Raw genomic sequence first — 10,485 nt, forward strand, 5'->3', positions numbered from 1 at the left:
CGAGTGCACAAATTTTTGTGCACCGGGCCTCTAGTGTATATATAATCAGCATTAAAGAAAATTCTTTATGCTGTTACTTTAGGAAAGCAATAAGGAATCACAATAGAGAAAAAGAAGGCAAACAAATCAAGAAAAAAAAGTTGTTTTAAGATAAATTTGAACATTCATTTAATAAAAATTCCTCACATGCTCTCAAAATTGTCATAACATTTCACCCCCATTATATAGAATATGTGAAAGGAAAGATCATTTCTAAAGGTAGGTCACAAACTAGACGGGTATGAGCCAAATCCAGTTTGCAAGGTTTGGTCTATGTTTTTTAAAGAATGTTTGATTTAGTAATGTCTGTTTTTAAGTTGGGATGTTTCACATAAACAATCATATTTTCCCCTCCTCTTTTCTGACAGAATATATGCTCTATGGCTCACCTCAGTCCCCATCAGGACTGCCATGCCCATTTACATAATCTAAGTGGTCCTGGTAGGCATTTGAGTTTACAGATTCTCTCATGACATCCGGTATCACATGCGGGGATCTATCAGTTTTCAATGACACACATCTGCTAGGCTTCTCCATCTCAGACAGTGGTACAGAGATGGAGAAGCCTAGGAGATTGGAGTTAGGTTTCCAAGAAACTGAGGGACCAATGAGGACTTGCCATTGCCCTTTGAAAATAAAGCATGAAAAATAAAAGCTAACAAATATAAACATATAAAATATTCTGGCATTAAAAGATGCTGTCTCCTATCATGAGAGCAAGGGATCATCTTTATGTGAGAAAGAAATCATTGAAAAAATTGATGATCATTTAGATCTGGGATTTCCAAGGAATTCTAATCTCAAGCATAGAGGTATTGAGAGGTGAATTAAATTCAACAACCTTCTAATAATCAGATTCCAGTTTCTTTCCTGTAAGAGTTGTGACTCTTCAGAAGCCCAAAGAATGCCTGTCTAGAAGTGCCCAGAAATAAGTCATTGAGAAGTGGTAGAGCAATGTTCCTTGAAGAATGACTTGTGGTTTTTAGTTTGAAATTTTTCTATGTGGTTAGAATATAAAAAAAAATGTAGTAGAAAGGATGGGAGAAGGACTAAAACAATCCACTTTATTTTTCCAATACTATTTCATGAGATTGAAAAATCTATGTTGGAACATGTTATCCAAGTCAAAGGCAATTAGAAACTGACAAAACTCTTTCTAGTAAACCTATAAAAATACCTTAACTTACTCCCATTTCCCACCATTTTACATTTAAATTATTTAGAAATGTCAAAATTATGAGGGTTAAATATATAGTATATTTCAAGGTGAAGGTGGGAGTAAACAGAAAGAGAACAAAATATCTAAGGAAAATAATGACTCATTTCTATGTGGGCCATTTTTAGGTGTAAGAAATTTAGAGGCAGTCTCCTCACATATGTTTTGAAAGTTCTCATGCAAATATTTCAGGCAAGTTCAAACTACTACAATCCTGATTTAAATCACCTCCCTTCTTGAATCAAAGCCAGGTGAGGGCAGATTGAATCACTTCAGGCCTTGCCTCTTTTGTCTAGGCTTCTCCAATGTCACCCCTAAAGTCCCATTCCTAAGCAGGTTACCAGAAACACATTCTATCCCAACAGATTTATTCGGTGCTTTATCAATCAGAGTTCTCCACAATTACAGAACCAATAAGAGATAAATATAGTACATAGATAGCTAGAATTATATATCTATATATTTTATATTTCACATAAAATACATTTATACATATTTTATATGAAAATATACTATATATATATATATATGGTTCATGTGATTAGGGAGGCTGAGAAATACCAAGATCTGCAGTCAGCCAGTTGGAGACTCAGGAGAGAAATGGTGTAGTTCCTATCTAAAACTTGGCATGCTCAAGATCCAAGAAGAGCTGATTTTGCAGTTTAAGTCCCAAGGCAGGGAAAGACCAATATCCCAGCTCAAGTATCAGGCAGTAAGAGTTCTCTCCTGGTTGTTGGAGGGTCAGCTTTTTGTTGTCTTTGTTCTCTTTAGGCCTTCAACTTGATTGAATGAGACTCACCCACATTAGGAAGGGCACCCTGCTTTGGTCAGTCTACCAACTCAAATGTTAATCTCATCCAAAACACCCTCACAGGCACAACCAGAGTAATGTTTAACCACATATCTCAGCACCCTGTTGACACATAAAATTAACCATACCACAGGTGCCACCAACTTTGATTCATTCCCTGACAATTTCCAAATTTTCAGTTTCAAGTATGGCCAAGAAGCAAGAAAGCAAGTCAGACATTCATCTTTCTGACTCCAATTAGATGACAGGGCAAGAAAGACACAACTTTCCACCAATTTCCATTGTAACCATGAACATACAGTGCAACAGATAGACACACAGAATACATTTGAACCAGATACACACAGACACATACAAGAGCATTAATGAAAACACAGAATCAAAATTACAGAATTACAGATCTAGAGGAAGATGCAGAATTCACATGGATGAACCTACTCATTCTTCGCATAAATATGTAAAAACACCAGATAAACTCAATAATAAACAGACAGGAAGATGCAAACACATAAGCAAGCACAAAATAAGGAACATATTTGTATGTGCAGTGATGCACACACCTTTGCAGCAGCCTTCATATCACCCTGCAAAGTATAAAGTATCATCTGGCATATACTTAGCTTTCCTCTCACTTTTGCTTCTTAATTATTAGGGTGATTTTATCTTGTGATGAGTCCAACCAGATCCCATTCATAGTAAGTAGCCTCCCCTAAACCTCTCATACATGCATCCTTCCCATCCATCTGTAAATGTGCCTCAAAGGCCAAGTTGAAGGTAAGCTAAGTACCTTTGGAACATCCCAATTCTTAAGGACACTAGACAGCCCCCATGGCTAGTATATTGGCCTAAAATTATTGCTCTTCTCTGAGGTGTTATAGATAAGAGAGAAAACACTACAAGGGTGTATACAGACCAAAGTCCTAAAGGAATTGGTACCATAATTAACTGCAATCATACGCACATGACTACATATATACATACAAAATAAAGCTGTCAATGATTCTGAATCAGTACAGCAAACTTTTGGGATGAATTCAAAGTATCCATGCTACAATTGGAGTCCCTCTTTCATCTCAAGAATATCAGTAACCTCTTCCAAGTGTTCGCAGACGTACAAATCTGCCAATAAATCTGTCTTCCCTCAGTCAGTCCCAGCCCACTCCATGTCTCTACAGCTGCTTCTGAAACCTTCTTCCCTTCAGAATCGTTCCTTATCTTAAATTCAAATGTTAGAGAGGTTGGCAGGTTGTACTACTTTAATTTAGTTAAACATATAAAAACAAAAGAACTGTTTATTTCTCAAATCATCGTAAGTCCTGAAATAAAGTGTTTAATTGTGTTCTTTGGGATCTAACTAACTGTGTAATTTGAAAATTTGCAGAAGAGAACATGAGGAGGAGTGAAGAGGGTGGGCCATTTTCCAAGGGTCATGCTTCAGATTGGAACCAGAGATCGTAGCATATTCTGCTAGTCTTGGGAACATAAGAAATATTGTCCTGAGGCCACCTTCAGTATTGCCCTTTAATAAAAGTCAAGTGCTAAATGAATCAGAAATCAGAAAGAAAAGCTTATCAATGCCCTTGTTTGTTTACTTGCTTTTACAGCCCTTTAGTTAACAAATCAGCTTCCTGCTTTTCCTCTTTGCCATGTATTAAATCCAACATTAAAGTGCCTACCTTTCATGGCATGAGGATGAGGCCACTGGTGATCAACTGCTCTGACAGGGCTCTGAGATGGAGATCTCCAGTGTCCTTAAGAACCATACAATGCTTTCAACAGTTAAAAATTCCAATCATTAAAAATAATAAAAGAATATAGATCAATCTGGTCCAACATGGAAAGAAATCTAATGTGATGCTATATATATTTCTAAAAAATATTTAAAATTCTATAGATCACATTTTTATGTTTTATATGTTTGTGTATATTAAATGGTTATGTACACCCACATATTTGTGTGTATATATTATATATGTACACATATGTAAATATATATGGCATATGTGTGTATAGAGTATATGTGTATGTTTATATGCATAAGTGTGGACATATATACATATATGCAAATATTAAAACATGAACAAAAAAGGTCTATAAATATTTAAGTAAACTAAAAATAATTGTTTTCTCTTTCCTCTGGGTAGAGACACTTTAAAAAAAATAATGGGTATATTGTTATTGTTTAAAAATAAAACAAAAGTAAAAAAGGTAATTAAAACATATACCAGGTTCTAATTTTTGTGATCCAAATCTAATCCAAATTAATCAACAAATATGCACATAGATGATGCCTTTAACCATGGGACTGGGCAATATCAGCTAGGAAAGAATGTAAAAATGCGGGTGGTAATAGGGCAGCCCGGACAACTTAGAAGTGAACTTAGGTTTTATGGGACATATACAGTTTAGGAGACCCTTTTCAAGAAAAGTGATAAAGCTCTGTCCGGTTTGGCTCAGTGGATAGAGCGTCGGCCTGCGGACTGAGGGGTCCTGGGTTTGATTCCGGTCAAGGGCATGTACCTTGGTTGCGGGCACATCCCCAGTGGGAGGTGTGCAGGAGGCAGCTGATCGATGTTTCTCTCTCATCGATGTTTAAAACTCTCTATCTCTCTCCCTTCCTCTCTGTAAAAAATCAATAAAATATATTTTTTAAAAAAAGAAAAGTGATAAAAATGTATAAATACAATATTAGATACATTAGAATGATAGATTAATTCCAATAAATTACAGTTGTATAAATAAAGATACATACCATCAACATCACAAAATCAGGCAAATTGTATAATATTTGCAAGTATTAATGCCTGACCCATTGTTAAAAACTAATTTTTCCCTTTTCTTGGCTACATATTCTGATTGCCTTTTCATATCACAAATATTCTGTAATATTATTTTCTATTGAGAGAACAGAAAAATAATCTAGTCTTTCCTCTTGCATTTTTCTCCTTCCCTCCCCAGTCATCCAGTGCTAGAGCCACATTCATTCTGTGCTGCTACCTTTGCCCTACACACCCTTATGTCACAACAGCAGGTGAGTTGGCCAGTGGGGTCACTGGCAATAAACTCATTAACCTGGCATGAGTATGAACCATATAAATGTAACCCAATACATCCAAAGAAACTATATCTTCAAACCAAATTGCCTTTATTCCAAAATTATTCATGAATAATCTACCAACACTGAACATGATGGCAAGTGTGATGAGGGAGTTGGAATAAAAAGAGACTGTTCTCTCAATCCCTGTGGTTAAAATACATTTCTTTTGCAAAAACATATGACCCTGTGAGCTCTTTGCCTAGGGTTTTGGAAGATGACCATGCAGTGGAGGGGTCCTGAAGCTTAAGCTTCATCAACATCACAGCAAATCTACCTCTGGATCAAGAGGATTCCACAAGGGAGACTGAAGAAGAGTTGTCCGAGGTATGGTAGAAAAATCAAGAAAGTGAGGTGTCTTAGAAACAAAGATAAAAAAGTTTTTCTGAAAGGGCATGAATAACCATGAGAAATTTTGCTGATAGGTGGAATAATATAAAAAGAGAAAAATAATCACTATATTTGAAAACCTGGAGGTCATTTTGTACTTTGACGAAGCAATTAAGTGGAAAAGTAGGAGTGAAAACAAGATTAGAATTAGTTATAAAATATACGGAGAGTGAGAAAATAGAAACAGAAATTTATTCAGCTACTTTTAAGGCAAGACTTCCTTCTCATGCTTAGAAATCTTTGATTATGCCAGCATGAAAGAAACTTTTTGGTACTCTTATACTAAAAGTATCTTTACATGTCATAGCAAGAGCTCTTTATGTTCAGGACAAGGACTTTCTCATATTGTATCTCCAATGTCTACTACATGGACGATACGGAGTCAATATTTATTGAATGAACGGATGATTTTCAGATATGGTTTAGTCTGCCTCTTGTTCTCTTGGAGTTCTTTATGTCCTCCCCTGTTAAGGAAAAATATTCATTATTTTGAAAGAGGACTAAATCGAATCTCATATCTTTGGTTATTTTTCTCCCAAGTGATATAAAAGAGAGAGAGAGAAAAAGGAATTAAAAATTCATTCTTATGAAATTCAATTCAACTAACAGTTATTGAACACTAACTAGTTCCCAGACCCCAAAGGCTCAAAATGAAAAAGATATTGTCCAGCGGAAAAAGAAAAACGTTAATATAATCTGAGAAATAATGAGATAGATGTACAATGATCCCAAAATGGGGCAGAAGGGATGGCACGGTATGCAGAAGACTCCCCAGGAGACATGTAGCCTGAGCTGAAGTTTTAAGGCAGAAATTATCCAGGTGAAATGTAAAAAATTCATTCCAGAAAAAGTATACATGTGGTAGGAATGCAAGGAATTTGTTAACATAAGAGATAACAAATAGAGTGAATCTAAAAAAGTATCAGGGGCCAGATGTGAAATAGCTTGCCAGGGGCACAAAGAAACTTGGACATTAGCCTGAGGATGACAGGAAAACCCTGCAGAAGGTAAATAAATCCCAATTATATCAGAAGCAGAATTTTGGGTTCCAAGTCTCTCTTGAAAATTAAAATATGTTTCCACATTCACTATGTACCTTGCCTCGTATCTCCTATTCCCAAGCGATAAAAAGATTCTTTGCTTCCTTTTTAGGACTTAGCCTGTCCAGGTAACCCCTGCTATTCCTAGCCCCATCGTCCTGAGAAGTTCTGGAAGTAAATCTCACCACAGCTGCCGTACAGTCACAGTGTGTCTGCTGACTACGCGAGAGGGAAAACAAATAGCAGCCATGTGCTGGCCACGCATTCCACTGGGGGTTCTGCCATCTGTCTTTGTGTTCACACAGCCATTCAGATTTCCAGTTCATACCAGCTCACAGCCCCTTTCAAGCAGAACTTTGAAGAGTTGGAACAGAGAGAAAGTTCACACATGTACAGCACTAAGCTTTGCAAAGGTTTGAGCACACATACACAGAAGAAGCCATGTTAGGACAACATTATAGTAATGTCATAATAATGTTGATCATAATAATGACCATAATTTGCCAAGGTAACAAGTGGAGCTGGTAGTAGTAGAGCCAGTGGTGTGGAGAGGGCCCAAAGCCTGACTATATTACAAAGCTATACATGATGGATGTTGGGGAGTCCAAAATATGTGTGTGTTTTTTTTCCATAGGCACAAACAAACTTGCTTTCAGTGGTCTTTGCATTATTATTTAATCCTTCCATTAGTGCTTATGGAAGTGTTAATTATTACCCACTGTTCTGAGTTGAATTGTGTCCCTTAAAACAAATATTGAAGTTCCAACTCCCATGCCTATAAATGTAACCTTATCTGGAAATAGGGCCTTTGCAAGTGTAATCACATTAAGAAGAAATGATTAGGGTGGGCCTTAATCCAATGTGACTAGTGTCCTTTTAAAAAGAGGGAAATTTGAGCATACACAGGGATAGTGTCATATTAAGAATTAGGCAGACACTGGAGTGATGCATCTTCAAGCCAAGGATTGCCCTCACTGGAAGCTAGAAGAGTAGCATGGAAGAGATCATCCCTCAGAGCCCTCAAAAGGAGCCCACCCTATTAAGGCCTTGATCTCAGACTTCCAGCCTTCAGAACTGTGAGAATAGATGGCTGCTGTTTTAACCCTTAGAGTGCCGGGGAGCGCAATCGCGCTCCTCCTGCAGTGTCCAGTTCTAAGTCTGCTGTTATTAGTGATGATGATATTGCTAAATATGTCAATTCTTGCTGTGAAGATGACGATTTTGTGGAAGATATTGAATATGTAACTTCATTTACTTGCGATTCATAATTTTTTTCCTAAACTGCTGTAAAATCAGCAAAAATGCCTTGGCAATTTTAGCATCGTTCCTAGGATATTGGTTGGCGCTCAAAGGGTTAAACCCCCCAGTTTGTGGAACTCGGTTATGGAAGCCCTAGGATATCAATACACCCTCTTTAACAGATAAGGAAATGATATCCAGAGAGGCCTAGTACCTTGCTTAGGATCATGGATAAAGAAATAGCCAGATTTCTAAACCAACTCTACTCAGCTCAAGGGCTAAACTGTTCCCTGGCCCACAGTGTTGCTTCTTCATAGAGTGCTGTTTAAATGACAAAAGATATTCAGGGTCCCAGAACCCTCCTTTAAATAGATACATGTTTTGTTTTGCTTTATTTACCACTGACAATCTATATTTACAATAGGGTAACATGCAAATTGGTCAGGACATTCTCACATAATGACCAAACAGCAGGAGGGCGGGGCAGTGAGCTATATGAGCAGCAAAAAGCTACAAGACGGTGGGACAGCGAGCTAAGTGCTACGGAGAGCTACCAGTGGAGGTGGGCAGGACAGCCAGCTGAGGCAAGTGGCATGGCAGTGAGCTACTTGTGCACAGATTTGTGCCCAGGGCCACTAGTGTCTAGTATAAGACTGGGGGAAGTGTTTGGTGCAAGAAGTTTGAAGACAGTGGAAAAGAATGGGAAGAATATTCTCATCATCTTCACATGAGACTGAATATAAGGATTAACTATAGTCTTAATACTTTTATTAATAATATTCCATATTCGTAAAGAAAACAATCCTTAGTTTTTAATACATTAATACATAATCATACATACCTATGAACATTTGCAATGGTATGGTACTCACTTTCATTGAGGAGCAACTGGAAATAACCCTTAGTGTGCTCTGGTTTATTTTGAACAAACCCCTTTTCCATGCATTGTCCAAATTCTGTTAATCCTCTTTTGTGGATCCCCCACAGTTCTACATGCTATCTGGCTTCTATCTGTCTAATGGCATAAACTAGGCTTGGGAACAAAACTCCTTCCAAGCCTTGTCTTGAATTATTTTTTAACTGATGTTCCTCCCTCCAGTGTGGTGTGCAAAATACTGGCTCCTGCTTTCCTACGTAAGTCAGAAACGGCTTTTCTCCATATATAACCTGTGTTGTGCCTGTGATCTTACAGTTCCTCAGCATCCTTTCTTCCTTTGGGAGGGACAGGGATAAAGCTTCTGAACTCCACTGATGGAAAAAGAGCATCCTTTGTAAGGATCTGAAATTAAAAGGTCTTTTTCTGAACACACCAGAGGACTGGTGTATCGCCATTAAATCTCCTGAAAACAATAGCTCATGTGGTGTGTTTGTTTAACCACTGAATGTTCACTAGAATTTATGCTACAATGCCTCACCTTGAATTAGTTTCCAATCCTGCTCATCATGATTATATACCATAGCAAAAACTGAACATTCAGGTCCCTCCTTTTTAAAGGTTCAGATACTTTGAATTCTAACATCGAGGGGTGGTGTGAGACACTTTGTTTATTCTCGCAGTTGTTTCTTCACTAACTGTTAGGAAAAGACAGCAGCATGGCAGATGGGCTACTGAGCCCCTAACAATGCTGTTTGAAATTCTCATTGTTTCTACTTCACACAAATTAGAATTTAATGAAAACAGTTGAACATAAAATGTGCACAAATTGATGAACCTTGGGAAAAACTTTTCCATAAGAAAAATAAAACTTAGAGCACAAAAAATTAGTCTTAAGACCTTTGTAAGAACCAGAGTACACTAGTCTTTACATTAGTATGCTGTGAATTAGCCATGGTTCCCACTTCCTACAGTCCTCAATATTTATTTCTGAATGAAATGTTTTTCTAGATTACTAAAAATCACAGATCTTAGAAAGCTAAAGATTTTAAGAGGTAAAACATATATCTAGTCATGCATTCTTCCTGAATATAAAACTTTGCAAATGAGTGTCTCTGGGTGTGTACGTGCATGGGGGTATGTGAGTGTATGTACACAATACTTGCTACAAAGCTGCCAACTCTCATTCTTTTAGAATGAGGTGCTTCCATTTATTGTCTCAATTTCAATCTGCCTGGGGCCTAAAATAAAGAGTCACAATTGATTTCAGTTGGATATTTAGAAACTCATTCAGATTCTTTCTGAGTCAATTAGATGATCGCACGTTGGCAGCTGAGTAAATTTCCTGCTGGGAATTAGATTGCAAGGGTGGGGGCTGGGGGAACAAATAAAGATATATGTGTAATTGTCCATCAAGAATCAAGGGTTCTGGGGAAGACCATAATTGAAACACATGTTCCGGGGCCCATTTTGAGTACGAATATGAGGAAAATATATCCATACTCTATCCATAGATTCCTTTGTTTTTTATATGTGAAGTGGGATTAGTGTTAATGGTGTTAAATATCAGAGTAGTCCTTACTTCATAAGGCACGTGGTGAGATTGACTTAATCTGAAGCCCACAATGTAAACCATTTGCTCAGTGGTCGGCAAACTCATTAGTCAACAGAGCCAAATATCAACAGTACAATGATTAAAATTTCTTTTGAGAGCCAAACTTTTTAAACTTAAACTATATAGGTAGGTAAATTGTTATTAACTTAATTAGGGTACTCCTAAGG

This window comes from Myotis brandtii, unplaced genomic scaffold (assembly GCF_000412655.1).
Source record: "Myotis brandtii unplaced genomic scaffold, ASM41265v1 scaffold125, whole genome shotgun sequence".
In the NCBI taxonomy this organism is placed as follows: Eukaryota; Metazoa; Chordata; class Mammalia; order Chiroptera; family Vespertilionidae; genus Myotis; species Myotis brandtii.